Here is a 10,037-nt window from a genome sequence, read left to right as displayed (position 1 = left end):
CCCTTAGCAACTGCCCCACCCCTTAGCAAATGTCACGTCCCCCCCAGCAATAGCCCACCCCCTCCAGCAACAGCCCATTGCCCCACAGCTAAAGTCCATCACCTCCAACAACAGCCGGTCAGCAACAGCCAGTTTTCCTGGTGCCCTGACCACAACCCCAAAGTAGGATTGCTTGTTCACTTGATGGCTGTTTGTGGGATGTCACTTTGTTTAACGAGGCGGACGGGTTTTGCCGGCAACATACAAAGACACTGCACTTGATAGTAAATCCTGTGAAGTGTTTTGAGACGTCCTCCCAATGTGAAAGTGGCTTTGTCATAGAAACCGGAGTAGGCCATTCAGCCTCTTGAGCCTGTACCACCATTCTATAAGATCCGTGTTTCCGGGGTAAATAATACTTCAAAAAAACAATAATAATTTGGCCACTCAATCCACGACTGTTTGCAGGACACTGCTGTGCGTAATTGGCTGCCGCGTTTCGCCCACAAATGCACAGTCAATTCACTTTACTCTCTTTACTCACTTTATTCTGTGAAGCGCTTTGAGACGTCCAGGAGACATGAAAAGCACTATATCAAATGCAAGGATTATTATTATTATAAGATCATGACTGATCTATACCTCAAGTCCAATTACCCGCCCTTGCCCCGCATCCCTTGATACCCTGACCTAACAAATATCCAACCACCTCAGTCTGGAAGATGTGAATGGATCCAGCATCCACGCCTTTTGGGAGAGAGTTCCACCTGACTTGCATTAATACTTGTCAAAGCAAGTTTTATAGTTAACAAATTTAGGATCAGTGTATCACAAGGGTGACTGTGGTGTTTTTCTACCAAATACTGTATGCGGAATCTTTAACATATGGGGGTCTTGTTGCCTTTATCAAGATAAGTTACTTTGTGTCAGCGAATTCATCAAAAATATTTGTTAATATTTTATGGACAGCTGTACCCTTCTTTAACCTTGTCTTACCAAATTGTAAAAATCATGCATTGCTTACAGATCCACTCTTATCTATACAGGACATAAAAGAGAATCCCTTCTTTTATTACATGACATCTGATGGTCTATAATTCTGTATAATTCATAGCAAGTTGATATGGAACAAAATATATCGGGCCGATCAGTGATTAAATCAAATTTGTGATTCTTGCTGATATATTTAACATCATACAACCAATATGAGGCAGATATTTAGTGTTCCAAAAAGTGATGCAAAATCATTGCTGGGTTTAATTTACTATTACGTCCCTTAATTATCGATTTAATTGTTGATTTACTACCGAGGCAGTTAAAGGCTTTAATTTGTGCTGTATTGGATTTTGCTGTAATAACGTCAGGAGAGCATCGAAGAGCCAAAAATCAATTGTTAGCTCATCATTAACAATAGCACGGAGGAGAATGAGAGTAAATTGTGGGTTCAAGCTCTAGAATTTTGAGCTCACAGTGTAGACTCCTGATCCAATGCAGCAATAGGAAAGTGTATGTGGAGTCCTGCAGCTCAGTGGTTAGAGCACTCGCCTCGCAAGGGAGAGAAGCTGGGTTCGATTCCCGGGCAGAGTGAAATGTTGGACAATTTTCCTTATTCCACACCCCTCTGTTTACCTAGCAGTAAGTAGAAACTTGGTTGTTAGTCGATTGGCAGATCGCTTTTCCGGGGGTAATAATTCCTTCAAAAATAAATCAAAATAAATTGGTCACTCTATCCAGGACTGTTTGTGGGACACTGCTGTGTACAATTGGCTGTCACGTTTCGCTCACAAAATACACATATAGTCAATTCACTTTAAAGTATATCCTGTGAAGCACTTTGAGACATCTCTAAGTCTTTCACTATCTGTGGTGCCTGGGGGAGGAGCATGACATTGACTGGGGAGGCAAGGAAGGAACCCAGGCTTTAATGGTTTTTACTGATGGCTGATAAGTGAATATTCTGGAGTTTTTTCCCAATTGCCTTTTGGTTCATGGAAGCTTCTTAGTCATGAGGTGGAGTGGTTGGGTTGGGTTGATGTATAGATTTTCACCCTCAAAACACACACAGTCACATCACTTTACAGTAAAGTATACCTGGTCAAGGACTTTGAGACGTCTTGATTACGTGCTAAAACGCTATATCAAATGCAAGGTTTATTGTTATATTATTGGCATTTCGCCTAGTTGTGGAAGAAGTGTGCTTGATGGACCAAGATGGCCTGTACTTGTTTCATGCTTTCTTGGGTACTTATGTGTCATCGAACAAGCCTCGCTTCATCTATAAAATATACAACACATAATGTCTTACAACCAACCAAAGCTATTTCCCCCGCAACATTTCACATTTCAATAAATAAATTATAACTTTCCCCCTCTAATGTTATACATTATTCATGACCTGAAAAAGGCAACATCTGAGCAGAACAAATAACAGATAAATTTGAATTCGGAAAAAATAATCATAGATACTCACATGGAATACTGTCTTCCTTGATAAACATTCCAGTTACTTCCTGAAACTCAGGTTTAACAATCACGAGGTTGGCTTAGGTGATTTATTTAAATATTTTGAGTATATTTGAATTGACATAGTTCAGCTATTTAGCAACACAACTCAGGAAAGCAGTCTGAACAAATCACCCGTGTTCATTGATTCGCAGATGAGTAAAATCAGTTTGGCTTTGTGAATAAAATCAGTTGACAGAAGCTGCAGAATGTCCTTAGTTAGCTGTCAGAAATCTTTTGTCACTCAGCTTCTGTAACTAATAATAATAATAATCCTTGCATTTGATGTAGTGCCTTATCATGTCATTAAGACGTCTCAAAGCACTACACAGAAATATAGTGTAAAGTGTAGTGACTGTTTATTTTGTGGGCAAAACCATGTGGATTATGTTTTAATATTCCCAGTGTGAATGAGCTGAGATTTAAGTTGGTAAACCATGCAGGGTAGCGTCTCAGATCGCTTAACAGTGGCAGAGCCTGATTCTGAGCTGGTGGGGAGGGAGTTGGCCGTAAGCACAGTGAAAGAGGAAAGTTTTCAGGTGCGACTTGAAAAAGGTGGATGGATTGAGGGAGAGTGTTCCAGAGTTTTGGAGCGTAGTTACCGAAAGCATGAGCAACAAGGGAGCTCATGCATTTAGACTGTTATTTTAGCATGGATTCAAAGACGATACAGCTCAGAAACGGGCCATTTGGTCCATGCAGTCAAACTGGTGTTTATATGCCACTCGAGTCCCTATTCTTGATCCTATCCCTGGTCCCTATCCCAACCTGGCTCAAAATTAACCCACTTGTAATAATAATAATAACCTTTACATTTGTTATAGCGCCTAAAGCTCCTTCACAGAATAATCTATGAAATGTGTAAGATTATACCAAGTATTAGAAACATAAGGATTAGTGACTGCAGAGTAAGAGTTAACAAGAAATGCTAGAATCTCAAAGAAACTTGTAACCTGATAAAGAGTTGTTTATTGCATAATAGTGCATGCCAAGTAGGGTATGTAAACATGTTGGATTGGGGAACAAAAGGTGAAGCGTGGGCAGCAGAGAGGAGAGCTTCCCAGTGGAATCCGATAATAATGATTTTACTGTATCTATTGTCTCAGTTTGAAGAATGAGTTAGGCTAAGCTGTTCAACATCCTGACTATTGTATTGCTTAAAAATCTATTGGACTATTACACAACCAATTAGTGGTCTCCTCCTGAATCCGTTACAAGTGCAGTGAATGTGTGTTTTGGCACCGCAGCCAATTTGCACACAGCAACATCCTACAAAGCCATAGAGCGAGTGACCAATTTTATCACAATGTTTAATGCCTGTAAAATTTTAACAGAAAGACAATTAGTGAACATTCTAAGCGATTTGAAGCTGCAATTAATGGTTTCACAGCTTCATTGTGAATTTTTAACTGCTGCTTGAATTAACTAGGCTGAAGCCCATATGTTAATTTAAGCTAAGTTTTACCAGTAGAATTGACACTTCCCCACATATTAACATCCTATAACAACACTGTTAAATGCAGTAAAGGGTCTTTGGTTTGCAACAACATCAGGAAAATGACATTTCCCTCTTGAAACCCACAATGGAACCTACTTCTAAAGATCTGGAATGACTTGCATGAAAGGGTTGGTGGAAACAGATTAGTAACACCGTTCAAAAGGAATTAGATAGGTACTTGAAAAGGAAACTTTGCAAGACTACGGGGAAAGAGTGGGGGGGGTGGGACTGATTGGATAGCTCTTCCAAGGAGCCAGCACAGGCCCAATCGGCCGAATGGCCTCCTTCAGTGCTGTAATATTCTATTCTATGATTCTACCACTTTACTTGGCAGGACATTCCACATGCCAACAACTCTATATGAAAAAAAATTCCTAAATTCTCCTAAGACTCCTCAGCTCTAATTCAAAGTGATGCAGAAAACTGGGAAAAGCAGTGTAGTGTGAGCATCTACTGCTCCCACCTGATAAAATGAAAGTTTACAAATTCAACAGCAATCTGATGGAATCCTTAATTGGTGACTGAAAGCCAGAATTGGTGACAAATTGGCTTAAGGTTTGAACTTTCCATTATGGTTGTTAAACAGATTCATCCTGACTTTGGCAATTGAGGGCCTTGTAATTATTATGATTTGTTTGGATGAGCAACAGGAAATAACACACTGGTACTTACGGCATTGCCATGTGTTCCTATTATCACAGTGCTTAATATGTCCCTGCACATTTTTTATGCAAGTTAACAGCGTAGGGAATCTACTGGCTCATGCTGTATTGTTGCTGTGTGGAGTCCACAAGACAACGCACCGTTGATGCAAATCGCAGCCCCATCACATACAGTGAAAACATTTTATCTTATCTTTGATCATCTACAGCATCATGTCTCTCTAAGTCCTGCTCAGCAAAGAATCACTGTTGAACGTTTGTCACTCTTCTCCCTATAGATCCTGTTTGATTGAACACAATTAACACATTTTTTATGTTTTGCACTAGATTATGCATGGAACAGTCTTGAGACTGAACTCTACGAGTTCCTTCTACCTACAGGTTTTATTTACAGCAAGAGTTATTGTTGATCTCTGTGGTTATGCTGCACTTGATGCGATCTTTGAATGAGTGCGAGGCTCATTGCTATTTCTGCAGATATCCTGTCATATTGTGTGACAGTTTCACAATTGCATTGATTTCACAGTTCACTTCTGGCCATTCAGAGATCGATGACCTTCGGCTAACGAAACTGACTAAAACAACAATTTCCATATGATCTGAGGCGAACTAAATTGATTGATCACTCCCTTAAAACCACCGGCAAACCTGAATATCAACTATCCTATTCATTCTGGGAAATGAATATGTATCCATCCCAAAGTGGTGTCTCAGGGTAAGTGTGATTGATGAAAGCAAACAATGTTGAACTGTAATGCTCAGAATCAATAATTATAATTTATACAAGAATATTTTTAGATCGCTTTCACGCCACTTTCTCACTTGAAGATGATATCCATCAACCAAAAGACACTTGTGTTCGGCCACAATCTCCCACACTCACCACCGACATGAGAAGATAATTTAGCTCCGCAGCTCACAACTGCCGTAATCCAGAGGCATGGCGTTGGCTCAAATTGTCACCACATTTTAATTTGATTTATTTCTATTTCATTCAAATCAAATTGTTGACTCTGAAATCTGTGAGTCTTTGTGTGGTTCGGGACTCTGAGATGATCAAACTCACAGGGACAGGTGACATTTAACTTTCCAACCTTTATATAGCAATGTGTATGATACCATCAGTATAATTGCCGATCAGGAGAACAGAGTACACAGTTGCGTAAGTTTTCTTCTTAATAGTTTCTCCTTTTTTTTTCTTCCCGGGTCTGTACCAATTTCAGGCTAGTTAGGGGCCCATATTTATACACAGGAATAAACAATACAATACAAAATTACATTTGTATAGCCCCTTCCACATCAGGAGGATGTCCCAAGGTGCTGAACGATCAGGGATTTGGACCAGAGCTGGGGCATTGGGATTAGGGAGGGTAGGAGGTGGCGCGGTCGAAGAGGAGGATCTTGAAACATGTTTTCGCGACATTCAAGACCATCTGGTTTGGCTCGCAGATACTGTTTTCTTGTTTGTACTCCTCACTTAACAATGACCATATATTTGCGAGACCACCTAATGATGGCAAACAGCCACCAGTTCTTTGGCTTACTTCGCACGTAGCACAGGCTACTGTTGAATGTTCCTCTTACTAAGTAACTATACTAGACTGAGCAAATAATAATAATAATAATAATCCTTGCATTTGATATAGCGCTTTTCACGTCGGGAGGACGTCCCAAAGATATTAGATAAAGAAAAGACAGATCCTATTCATTTCTAGCTAATAAACAAGGTACACAAGTACAATGATCAGCAAATCTTCACTTAAGGAACAGCAATACAAACATTCAGTAATTTTCCATGATAGGCAAAATACATAGTACTACAAGAGCATAATAGTCACTTCACAAAATTACATCAATCCACTGTGTTCAAGTGATTACAAATATATATTTCATGCTGTTAAAGTATAACAATAATATATATTCCCACAGGTATCATTCTTGTGTTAAGAGCAACTTGCCCAATCGGTGCTTCAAATATCTCCTCTCAATCTCGTGAATTTATCTCACTTTCAGTTAACACATTGCACGTAATCTCTTCGCCCTGCTTCGGCAGAGCCTCATACAGGTAAAGCTCGCTAATGTGCATCACACTGGTTACCAGTTGGTAGCATTCATGTCTCGGAGTCAGAGGCTGTGGGTTCAAATCCCACGACAGGACTTTGAACTTTATAGTCTAAGCTGATGTTCCAAATAGAATGCTGGGGGTCCGTCTGCTCAGAGATAAAATAGATGTTAAACCGAGTTTTTGTCTTCCTGGTCATTCCACTACTGTGCAGCTCTCCAAGATGCTTCTCTGGGTAAAGGCACTATACAAACGCAAATTGTTTTGATAGAATTTCACAATCTGATTCTTTACTATGAAATCTTCCGACTTTGTTGATTCGGATAACTCTTTCCAAAGAGCCGGCACAGACATGATGGGCTGAATAGCCTCCTTCTGTGCTGTGTAATTCTATGATTCTGTGAGTTGTGTCTTAGGAATTCAGTTGAAGGAGTGTAGTTCGCTCCCATTTAATAAATTCTTCCTGCAGTTTGCATCTTTTTTTATGCCAAATATTGATAAAATACATGTACGTGTGTAATTGAGCTAAAACAGATGCAATTAAAAAGCGATGAGACATGCTGTTCTCTGTGGATATTGAGCAACACGATTATATCAGTTTCTTGTTGGAGGAAGCATGCTGAACTGGGATTTGATCCGTACATCTTCCAGTCATGTCCTTTCATCAACATTTGAATGGAGAGTTAAACTTGTATGATAGATTTTGTGTTACGTAGGGCTAATTAGCGCAAAATAGGTACAAACAAATACGTCATAGTGTTAGTGGTACCCTCAATGTGCACAATTGGCTGCTGCGTTTTGCCCAAAAATACACAAAGTCACTACACTTTACAGCACTGTGAAGTGCTTTGAGATGTCTTGGAGACATGATAAGGTGCTATCTCAAATGCAAGGATTATTATTATTATTTCCCACTGTGTAAAAAAAATGCTTTATTTAATTTGGTTACAGAATGCTTTCAATGCAGCAAGCCTCATGAGCACTGCTTCTGTAATTACTTGGCGTGGCACTTTATCAGATCACACTGCGCTGTTCAGGAGAGAGCTGCTGTAGATTTTGCGTCTGTGTCTGGAATTTTCAATCACGCTCTTCTCACAAACCTTCACCTGCCACAGATGAGAATGGGAAATAATAATAATCCTTGCATTTGATACAGCGCCTTATTGTATCTTCGAGACGTTTCAAAGCGCATCACAGAATAGACTGAAAAGTGAATTGACTGTATATTTTGTGGGTGAAACGCGGCAGCCAACTGTGCGCAGCAGTGTCCCACAAAAAGTCCTGGATTGAGTGATCAATTTTTTAAAAATAAGTTTTTTGAAGCCTTATCATCATAGCAATTTGTAAACTTACCACTTGCACTGTGTTAAGCCATATGGTACCTTCTGCACAGATCAGTAGGTTAATTTGCAATGATGAACAGATAGTTTTTTAAAATAATGTCAGCCACAGTTTATCCGGACACTTTAACATTGCTCCTGTCTGATGAAGTTCAGAGGAAACAAGAATGGATACCAATTTTGGTTGGATTTAAACAGAATGCAGCTGATAGCTCCAAACACTATAAAACATTTTATATTTTGTTTTGCTCACAAAATATACAGTTAATTCACTATACAATATATTCTGTGAAGCACTTCGAGATGTCTCGAAGACATGATAAGGCGCTATATCAAATGCAAGGATTATTATTATTATACCCAACAGTTCATAAGCATTCTTTCCAAGTGTGCCAGCCTAGCTCACTTGATAGCATGCTCACCTCTGAGTCTTAATAATAATAATAATCCTTGCATTTGATATAACTCTCTTCATGTCAGGTGGATGTCTCAAAGCGCTTCACAGGATATACTATAAAATATAGTGTTATTTGCAGACGGACAAACAAAGGGTTAATCTTCTCAACCCAGAGACACTGATGTTTAGAAACAGTAAGCTGTTGAAGAAAAAAAATATTATTTCTTTCCACACTTAACTTCAAACAGGCTCTAAGGAACAAATAATAAGGTGGAATATAATGTAATCTTCCATCTGAAATGTGGCTGGTATGCACAGTTCAAGACTGATGTTATTACTTTAATCAAAGGGTATGTAAGTAATAACAGAGAATTCAATCTCAGCATCTGTCTCATTTCCAGGTCTTCTTAGTAATATTGGCTCAGAGTAATTATGTTTATATTGTTGCCTTTAAATATACTGCTAAGACTGCAACCGGCTGACCCTCAGGCAAATGCTAAGATTTCTTTTCTCAGACTCTGAGGCACAGAATTCAACTTGCTCTGAGCCTGAACTTGTGATAAATTCCTTAATAAAGTCTTAATTTGGAAGCCACTTGCCTGCAGTTCTTGACAAGAAAACAGTTGTGTGCAATCTTAAATTTTACGGCAAAGTGGTAGAAATTTCCACCCAAGTCCAACCGACTCAATTTATGTAGCAATTACAGAATATCCAGAATTTGGCAAATTCTTGAATCATATCCGTGATTTTGAAGCCATTTTTACTGTGAGTGCTTTTCTCAAGATCGCAAGACTGGTTTGGATGAAGAAGGCCCTTGGGCCCATCTTATATCACCCTTCCAGAACACCTTTGTACATTACATGCAGAGTAAGTCTCCTGAATTGTTTCATCAGGCACCTCACAAGTGGTGCAGTCGTGCGTTGAATATAGATGGAGAGGAATAAAGCAAATGCAAAATCCCATTATTAGCACATAACGAATGATTGGCTGCAGTTGGAGAACATTGTACAATAGCCACCGAGTATGAGGTCAGCAATTTAGTTCCTGTTTGTGCTGAACTTTAAGCATTTTATTTGCTGTGGTTTCATGCATGCTTGGAAATGAGTTGAAACTGCCAAAACCTAGTCTCCTCCTCTTTGACCGCAGTCTCAGACACCTTTCCCCTCACCTCCCTCATCAGTTATAATAAAAAAAAGTTAAACTAACAATGGAAACATTTTAAAAGTGTGAACAAATGAGTTTATGGAAGTCCCAGTGTAAATAAGGAAGGAATAAATTGCTATATTTAGCCCTCCGTTACAGAATTATGACATTCATTAAGATTCCTTACTATATAGTAATAACAATCTATAATTTATATTGCGCCTTATCACACATCTTTGAGATGTCTCAAAGCACTTCACAGAATATATTACAAATTGTAGTGACTGTGTGTTCTGTGGACGAAATTAGTTTACATACAACATGCACAGAGTGCACGGAACACAGTCCGCGCTATGTTTCTATTCCACTCGAGCCTCCAAAACCCCTATTCCCTCCGCCTGCCTCCACCCTCCTCTGCTGTTTCAGGACACAGGTGAAGACCTTCATCTACGAC

The sequence above is a fragment of the Callorhinchus milii genome, unplaced genomic scaffold (genome assembly GCF_018977255.1).
Source record: "Callorhinchus milii isolate IMCB2004 unplaced genomic scaffold, IMCB_Cmil_1.0 Scaffold23, whole genome shotgun sequence".
NCBI lineage: Eukaryota > Metazoa > Chordata > Chondrichthyes > Chimaeriformes > Callorhinchidae > Callorhinchus > Callorhinchus milii.
Note: the sequence above shows the minus strand (reverse complement) of the source record.